This window comes from Athene cunicularia, assembly GCF_003259725.1.
Source record: "Athene cunicularia isolate RWA chromosome 20 unlocalized genomic scaffold, athCun1 chr20_part1, whole genome shotgun sequence".
NCBI classification, from domain to species: Eukaryota; Metazoa; Chordata; class Aves; order Strigiformes; family Strigidae; genus Athene; species Athene cunicularia.
The window spans coordinates 274,124-283,583 of NW_020799125.1; the positions used below are offsets into that span (position 1 = coordinate 274,124).

At 54.4% G+C, this 9,460-nt stretch overlaps 1 long non-coding RNA gene across 1 annotated transcript in view; it reads left to right on the forward strand.

The window, feature by feature from the left end:
* LOC113487461 overlaps positions 1-7,980 on the forward strand; it is a 14,504-nt gene extending 6,524 nt beyond the window's left edge. Inside the window, exons 2-3 of the long non-coding RNA XR_003399796.1 lie at positions 865-867; positions 7,968-7,980. This is a non-coding gene — a long non-coding RNA (uncharacterized LOC113487461). The remainder of the gene's footprint in view (positions 1-864; positions 868-7,967) is intronic.
* The last annotated feature ends 1,480 nt before the right edge of the window (positions 7,981-9,460 follow it).

Sequence of the window (9,460 nt, forward strand, 5' to 3'; positions counted from 1 at the left end):
AGCGATCCCCATTTTGTTCCCACGTTCTGTACACGGCAGACGTGGACCTCCACCACCAAAGCCCGTCCTTCCCTACCTGCAGCAGGAAGAGAGCCGTTCCGCAGGGCTCTGCTCCTACCCCTCACGGCAGCTCTGCATCCCTGAAAATCCTGGGAACGTCAACCACATCGAGAGCCGCTCGCTGATGCTGGAGGAAAGGGTTAACGGACCCACATTCCTGTCCCTATTGCTCCGACCAAAGGTCAGGAGCTTCTTTAGGTGAAGGAAGGGAAGGAGGTGGTGCACAGCCCTGACCAGGTCATTCGAGGAGTAAACCACATCTGAGGCGAGCTAATGAAGCAGTATTTGTCTCTCTCACAGGCACATACTCCCGGTCTGTGCCGGGCAAGTTAGAATTCCTTCTCTAGTGGGAGTGAAGATGTCGATTGTATTTTTTCCATGATGTGTATTGAGGCATTTGCTAGGTTGTGGGAGTAAACACTTGGGGGAATTCTCCATGAGCTAGCAAGGGCAAGTCACAAGCCTACTAAATATGGTGAATGAAGATTACAAAAAAACCCTGGAGAATAAAACTCCCTCTTTCCACCCCATCTCCCCACCACCGCCACCCACGCATATTTTTTCTCATCCTTGTGCACTGCTGTTTCACTGCTTCCCGGGTAAATCCGTTGCCATTTGTGTGACTAAACACGTCGCGCTGCTTTAGTTTTTGTTTTCTGCGCTGAAGGCCAGCGCTGGGGTGGTCCTTCACATCTTCACCACTAACCGAGGGCCGCTGCACCATCCTGCTAGAGAAAGCAGAGACACCAAATATTCAACCGGGGGGAACAGCAGGAAATGCTCTCAGGTCTGTAAATACTTGAGGGGGTGAGAGATGATGTTCATGTACAAAGTATTTGACCAGCCGCATCCCACTGACCTCCTTTGGTGCTGCTCTTGAAAGAGATTGGCTGGAGTCAGAAACAGTTGATCTTTAGTGCTCCAAAAATACATTCCCTTTCAAAGCCTCTCAAGTGGAGAAGCATCCAGGCTGCCAAATTCGGTCCCCGCTCCCGAGTCCTCGTGGCCTGGGTGAGCTCAGCTCCGGGGAGATGTGTATAAGAGACAGGTGAAATAAAAGATCTGCAGACTTCAGAGCCCCCCCCTGGCTTGGCTGGGCAGCGGGGCGCTGGCCCGGCTTCATGGCTGGAGAGCGTGGCTGGAGGTCTGGAGAGTGAGGTTGTGCCGCTGCGAAATGGAGATCACAGTTACTCGCCGGCCACCGGATCCGGGGATGAAAAAACCTCTTGTTGCAACAAAGGGCAGGATTTTGCCCTTTCGACCGGCTCGCTGAAGGATCTGACAGAAACTGCCCTATATTTCAAAGGACTGAGCTTAACAGGGCAGGATAGGTCTGGAGCGCGGAGGAAGGCAGCGCAGATCGTACGATAGCTGTGGTGAGCAGGGGAATCTGTCTTGAAATCTCTGCGGTTGCTGGATTGTGAAAGCAGGAGTCGGTCCAGCAGATAAAATGTTTGCAAGCTGTTTGTCAACATTTGCGTACTGTGATTGTGGCCAAAATTGGGGAAATACACGCACGAGTAACTGGGGTTGGCCGCTTGTTTGCAGAGTTAACTGGTTTAGGCGTGTAATCACAGTAATTGCCCAGCTAATTGCGTGCCTAAGGTTTAAAAATTTCCTCCGTGGTTTCCTTTCCTTCATCCTGTGTGTTTTCTTCATCTCTGGCTTTCAAGCAGGCAGACCTTCTGTTGAAACCTCGGCGCTGACTTTTATGCCTACTCTTTATTCAGATCCTTTTCTACAAGGTGCTTTTAATCTCTAGGACGTCCCCTCACTAAAAAGTGTGTTTTCCACTTTTTAATCTGTAATTTAAATACACAGATGTTCCGTCATGTGTTTTCCTCCACCCCTCATTTCCTCCTACGTACCCTAAATACCTTTAATTTTGAAAAGACTATGAATAAACTTGATTAATGAAAATCAAATGTCTTTTAACGCCAGCATGTTTTTAATTGCCTCTTTATTTTATATTGCGACAGAGTCCAAGCAGCACCTTCCTAGAAAGAGTTCCATTAAAATGCAAATGAAGACTTTGCAGAAGTTGTCTGTTAATGCAACGTAGGACACGATTTCTTAGACTTAAGCAACATAAAATCATCGCCAGGCGGGGTTTCCTGCTGCCACCTGCTCTTTCTGCGCACACAATCCTGGGTGTTCGCCTCGTCGGATGCACGTTTCCCAGTCTCTGTCACCTGTGGGTGAAGAGCACCGGAACTAAACAGCCAAAATCCCTTTTCCACCCTAAATGCTCAAGCCGGTTTTCATGGGAAGCTATCCCCCTCTGCGCCTGCAGGTGTTAAATTCTTCGGTGCTTTAAGTCTTTCTTCTTTTTTGGCTTCACGCTGAAACGTGAAGGTTAGAGTGGCTGATTGAAGGTTATAGGGGCTGATTGAAAATAGAGCTATATCTTTATGCAAATATACCTATTTTGCATAAAATCTGTATTATACCTGGCTACAGCTATAAGCTCTCCTGCCTTTCCTCGCTCCTCCGTATCACAGACTGAGCTCCCCCTGTTATCCCAGAGCTCCTCAGGTTCAGCACGTACATTCTCTTCCTCTCCTCCTACCCAGGGTTTCTTCCTCAGGTCTTTGTTGGAAGAAAGTATTTATTTATGTAGTATTTATTTGCGTGTCAGGCTGGGCTGACTCCCCCAGAGCAGCAGCAGCTGCAGCCTGGGCACTGCCCTGGGGAACGCTCTCCAAGAGGGGGAGGGTGGCGGCAGGCCGACTTTCCCAAAGCTGTTCCGCACAAAGGATTTCAGGAGACTTGAAAAGCTTTAATATTCTTTTGCCAATCACACCCCCTCCTCCTTTAATTAGAACTTTGTATCGTATTTGAGGTCAATACTGCAATTGCTCAGCCTGTCCTTAGGAGAGAGGTGGTTTCTCCTCATAAAGGAGGAAAGAACGTGCATGGAAAAAAAGAAAATAATAGAAAAAAAAGACAAGCTGGAGGAAAAATCGGGGCGGTTTGTGTGATTTTTGGTGTTCAAAGCACCATAAACAAGATGCGCAAAGGGGAGGTGAAGAGCGTAACGATGCATCTCTTCGGAGAAACGTCAGGGAGGAACAACCACGTGTTTCCAGCCCAAGTCGACGTTCTTCGCACGCCACCACACCGCACGTTTCATCAAGGCAGAGGTGAGGGCTTTAATCGCGTCGCTCGGAGTTTTTAGCCGTTGCAAAAACAGGTAAAAGTCATATTCCTGTAGCACAAGAGCGCTTGGAACCGCCCCGACACGTTCCCTTTGCTTCCTTTCTGAAGAGAATGCGAGAGCTCAAACGCACCCTCCGCTGCCAGGCTGAAGGCCCACACCAGTGCTTAGTGGCCAGTCATTGTCACTGGTCCCACAAATTAAGCGCACGTGGACTCGCGCGCGTGCCCTTGACCTCTGCCTCCTGCTCGGTGTCCCTGCGCCTCCCTGACTGCTCGCTAGAGAACCTCAGAGACCTGACTGGAGGTGATAAGCCAGCCCTCACGTGCCCCGTCCTCCCGCTGTCCCCTGTGCCGGGGAGCGGTGACAGGGGAAAGCTGCCTGGGTCCCTGCGTTGTCCCATTTGCAAAATCATCAGTAATGCTGAAGCATTCTCATTCCAGCTCTGCTCTACCTTGCATTCATCAGTTGTAGGAGATTTGACATTTGATAAGTTGAAATGATTTCTTGCATGTCACAGAATCAATCACAGAACCATCTGGGTTGGAAAAGCCCCTGAAGCTCCTCCAGCCCAACCCTGACCCTCCCCCTGACCGTTCCCAACTCCCCCAGATCCCTCAACGCTGGCTCAGCCCGACTCTTCAACCCCCCCAGGGATCCCGGGGACTCCCCCCTGCCCTGGGCAGCCCATTCCAACGCCCAACAGCCCCTTCTGCACAGAAATCCTTCCTCAGAGCCAGCCTGACCCTGCCCTGGGCAGCTTGAGGCCATTCCCTCGGGGCCTGGCTCTGGGGCCTTGGCTCCAGAGACTCATCCCCCCTCTCTGCCCCCCCCTGGCAGGGAGTTGCCGAGGGCCAGGAGGTCTCCCCTCAGCCTCCTCTGCTCCAGACTGAACCCCCCCAGTTCCCCCAGCCGCTCCCCAGCAGACCTGTGTCCTTGTCACGTGGTCAGTTTGGAAGCACGTTGAGAAAACCCAAATGCCCTACTTACTCTGTTTTTTTCCCCTCCAAAAGTTTTGTGCTCTGAAATAGAGGTGCAAAATATTCCTGAGCGACCTGTGATCTGTAAGCTCTGCTCGCAGCGATCCCCATTTTGTTCCCACGTTCTGTACACGGCAGACGTGGACCTCCACCACCAAAGCCCGTCCTTCCCTACCTGCAGCAGGAAGAGAGCCGTTCCGCAGGGCTCTGCTCCTACCCCTCACGGCAGCTCTGCATCCCTGAAAATCCTGGGAACGTCAACCACATCGAGAGCCGCTCGCTGATGCTGGAGGAAAGGGTTAACGGACCCACATTCCTGTCCCTATTGCTCCGACCAAAGGTCAGGAGCTTCTTTAGGTGAAGGAAGGGAAGGAGGTGGTGCACAGCCCTGACCAGGTCATTCGAGGAGTAAACCACATCTGAGGCGAGCTAATGAAGCAGTATTTGTCTCTCTCACAGGCACATACTCCCGGTCTGTGCCGGGCAAGTTAGAATTCCTTCTCTAGTGGGAGTGAAGATGTCGATTGTATTTTTTCCATGATGTGTATTGAGGCATTTGCTAGGTTGTGGGAGTAAACACTTGGGGGAATTCTCCATGAGCTAGCAAGGGCAAGTCACAAGCCTACTAAATATGGTGAATGAAGATTACAAAAAAACCCTGGAGAATAAAACTCCCTCTTTCCACCCCATCTCCCCACCACCGCCACCCACGCATATTTTTTCTCATCCTTGTGCACTGCTGTTTCACTGCTTCCCGGGTAAATCCGTTGCCATTTGTGTGACTAAACACGTCGCGCTGCTTTAGTTTTTGTTTTCTGCGCTGAAGGCCAGCGCTGGGGTGGTCCTTCACATCTTCACCACTAACCGAGGGCCGCTGCACCATCCTGCTAGAGAAAGCAGAGACACCAAATATTCAACCGGGGGGAACAGCAGGAAATGCTCTCAGGTCTGTAAATACTTGAGGGGGTGAGAGATGATGTTCATGTACAAAGTATTTGACCAGCCGCATCCCACTGACCTCCTTTGGTGCTGCTCTTGAAAGAGATTGGCTGGAGTCAGAAACAGTTGATCTTTAGTGCTCCAAAAATACATTCCCTTTCAAAGCCTCTCAAGTGGAGAAGCATCCAGGCTGCCAAATTCGGTCCCCGCTCCCGAGTCCTCGTGGCCTGGGTGAGCTCAGCTCCGGGGTGTGCGTTTTGGCTCACCCAAGGCTGTAGATGATGGCAAGGATGAAGGTGCTGGGGTGATGGCACGGGTGTGTGTGGGGGGACCGCAGCGAGCTCTGTCCCCAGACCCTCTCCTGGCTGCTCCATCCCCACCATCCCCGGCTTCCTTCCCGACCTCTGTCCCGTCTGGCACCTGTTCTCCTGCCTGCAGTGGCCCAGCAGCAGCCAAACTCTGGTTCTGCAGACCCCGTTGAGTGCCCAGAGCCCGCCTGGGGCCCCTTCGACTCCCACCCAGAAGCTGTTGATCATTTCAGTGCCCGTGCAAGCTCAAGCAGATCTCTGTGCGACGCCGACATCGCCCTCCTCCTGCAATAAGGGATCTCTGCTTCCCTTTTTCTGAGCTTGGGCTCTTTCCGGGGTTGCTTTCTGCTGTATTTACATGTAACGCTCTGGCACTTCATCCCTTTGAGGTGTTTCCTCCTTTCCCAGGTAGGGATCCGGAGCAGCTCACCGCTCTGTGTTTTGCACGGTGCTCTTCAACCAGATCTTTTCCTTCTGCAGCTCTTCGCTGCCATTCACCTCTGTACGTCTGGGAAGAACCAGTGCCCAGGCCATGCCTTCTTCTGAGACCAACAGCACAACGTTGACACGTTGACAAGCAATTTTGATTCTTCCTTCTCCCATATCTCCGTCTTTCACGACTGCAACCTTTCCTGGCCGTTACCCACACCACCCCCTTTAGAAACAGGCAAACCCATTTCTCTTTTTGGTAGGGCAAAACCCGTTTCTCTTTTCAGCAGACACAGATAAGGGCATTCCCGTAGTGCCAGCGTCCTTCACAGTCTGATCTGGCTCTTAGTTAAGCTTGAGCCTTTTTTTTTCCTACCGTACTTCCAACTACTCAACGTACAAGAGAGGTTTAGCTGAAATAGATCCTTCTGTTCACAAAAGATTTTGTTTTCTTGGGAACTCAAAGAAATTGCGGGGCTGCACGCGAGTCCTTTGTTTCATGCGATCTGTATAAATAGTGCATGTAATGGAGCTGCGCTTGAAAAAGGCAGAAGCAGCGGTGAAAATATATATATAACTACTGAAGTTTGGGAAGTGTGGTTTGGGGTTTAGTCAGGCAATTGGTAGTTTGCCTAACGATCAGGCCACATTCAAGGTTTAGCTGGGTTAAATACGCTAAGCCGAGTTTTGCTCTTGTTTAGGCGGAGCTTGGGCACAGCCTGGCTCTTTCTGGGTGAATTAACCCCACCTCCATTCCCCCCTCAGCTCAGGAGGGTTGGAGAGCTCGTCTTCATTTTTCTCCTGCTGTGACATTTCTTTTTGGTTTTACCTCCGGTGTGGTGAATTTGCTCAGACAGCCCAAATTTTGGGGTCCCACGCGGCTGCGGTGGGGGATAGCAGCAGATGATTGCTTCCCATTCTAAAATAAGGAAAAATTAGGAGGACCCTGGCGAAACATTCACAAAATGCTCTTAAACAAATAAGAAGCATTTTGCCCCGTATTTGAATTTATATGAAATTGCTTGTCATGAGGAGTGATGAGGCTGTCAATAAATCAGTTTATATTAGAAGCTATTTAAAGGCAGTGAATGACATTTAGCGTCACCGAGCCGTCGTGTGAGCAGCAGCGCTGACCACGCCGCGTTCCTACAGGCCTGGTTGTTGCCAGGGTCACGCCGGTGGCTGTGGGTCACGGTGGGCAGCACCCTCCCGCCGCGATGCCCACGGCCGCCCTCTCCTCCCACCCTTCCCAAGGGGAACGTGGCTCGTTTAAATGCCAAAACCCCTCTTGGTGGTGTAAATGGCCCGTGTGCCCACCACGGGTGTCCACCCGCGGCACTTTGTGGTGGTCTGCACTCTCTCCTCCTGGGTTTCTCCCTGCTCATCCCAGCTTTTCCCCTCTGCCCGGAGTGGCCTGCCAGGCTGACACGACCTGTAGCCGAAATCCCAGTGCTGCCCAGGTCCCGGGGAGAGCTCGGCCGCTGTTCCCAGCCCTCGGCTCCTGCAGGATTTCCTATCTGGGCAGAGTCAGGGTCGGCAGGGAGGGGTCCCACCGGGTGCCCCGCAGCCCCCAGCTCTGGCCCTGCTGCAGGAAGCGCTGCCGGGTGCGCGGGTGGGGTGGGGAAAGGAGGAAAATGGGGAGTCACGGGGGGAGCCGCCAGATAAGGCTGGGGGGGAAACGCCGGGCGGATGCAGCTCTAGGCCGGGGCTCGGACCTGCGCCCCGGTCACTTCCCTCGTGCCGCCCGGCCAGAGCTGTTACAGGAGCCCAGGGATGAAATTACAGCCAGGGAGAGCCAGCACCTGAGCAGGGGACGGGCCGGCTCCGGCAGCACATGGCAAACAGGCGGCGGAAAATCCCTCCCGGAGCCAGCTGCCCTCGGGAAGATGTTTCCTCTTCTCCTGGCTCTCTTGGACAGCCGGGCAGGCAGGGCAGGGCTGGGGCAGAGCCCGGCCTCGCCGCGGGGCTGTGGCTGGGGGGGATGTCGGTGCGGAGGGGAGGCAGCACTCCGTTGTCCCCCAGGGCCCCACTCTGTCACCAGCAGCGACGAATCCAGCTCCCCTCTGCTCACCTTCGTCCCTCGCGTGTGCTCAGCCCCATGCAGGAGCCCTCGCGCCCGCCCATCGCGTCTGACCCCATTTCAACCATCGGATGGGAAAATAGTGACCGTCTGCAGGAGCCCTAAGTCCATCCTGGGCAGAGCTGTGGTGGTGGGGCTGGCGCCCAAGCCCAGGTTTGGGGATGCTCCCAAGCAGAGGCAGAAACATCTTATATCCCCCTGGATTCGATAGTTCCAAATCTCTCCGTGCTCTCTTCTCAGCTCTTCCCTAAACCTAAGCCACTTGCTTTCATTACTCCTCGGGGAGTTTATTCCCAGTAACGCACTATCTGCTCCCCACGTTGCCGCACCAACCCGGAGCCGCGATTCCTGCCCTGGGCGGCTGGCCCCGGCAGCGCCCCGCGCAGCCCCACTGTGCCGCCTCGCTCAGCTCCCGCTCCATCCCTGCTTGTCCCGGAGAAGGCAGCGCCAGAGCGGCCGGTGTAACCTCCCCCAGCACCTGCAGCCGCCTCCTTGCGCCGTGCTCCCTCACCTCCAGCCTCTGAGGGTTTTTTTGGGGTGAGGGGAGCAGAGCTGCCCCGGCAGATGCGGGCTCCCGGCCCCCAGGCAGGGTGGGAGCACCCTGGCCTGGACCCCTTCTCCAGACCCGCCGCGGGTGCCGGCAGGGCTGAGACCTGCGGGGAGCTGGGGAGGTCCTGTGGCACCGGCAGCCCTGGGGGGTTGCAGGCAAACCCCAGACCCGCTCTGTTTTCCCTGCTTGGTTTAGCGCGCAGCAGACGCTGTGTGGTTTTGGTTTAATCTGCAGGGAAATCTTCACACCTTCCTTTGCTCTTTTCCTCGCCAGCCCCTCCGCCTGCCAGCACGTCACCTTCGCGGGGGCAGCTGCCCATCTGCTGGCAGTTGCGGGTTTTTTTTAAACGTTTCCCTCCCTCCCTCTTCCTCCTCCACCCATGCAGCCCCCTCTGCTCCTCCTCTGCTCACCCTCATGGGCACCTTTCTCCCTGCATTTATTGCTGGTGCAGCACAGACGCTGCTCAGTGGGAGACGGGAGGATGGAGAGATGCTGTGCCGGTGCCGGGGCCGGCTGGGATTTGACTCTCCCAACCTCCAGCAAGGGCAGTTACACAAGGAGAGCAGCTCCCAGCCTTGCACACGCGCGAGCAAAGCCTGCATCAACGCCTGGGGCTGGCGGAGTCTGTCCTAAGGACGGGGTTAAGGCAGCAGACACGTTGCCTCCTCTTTCAGCGAGGGGTTAGAAGGGGTATAGCTGCATCCGTGCAGATGCAAGCTTGTTTATTCTTACCAGATAGTTTGATGGCTTTATCTGATCACAGGTTTTCCTGAGGAAGGAAGGGTGAGTCTGAGTCACTTGAAAATGGGGGCCCTTCATCTCTGGGTATGACTGGTGGGGCCGTGGATCCTCGCAGAGCCCCGGGGTGAGCTGTGCTGGCTCCGCCGTGCTGGGTGGGCATCGCCACGCTCAGCGGTAGATGCAAATCCACCGGGAGCACCGGTGGTGGGGAGGGAG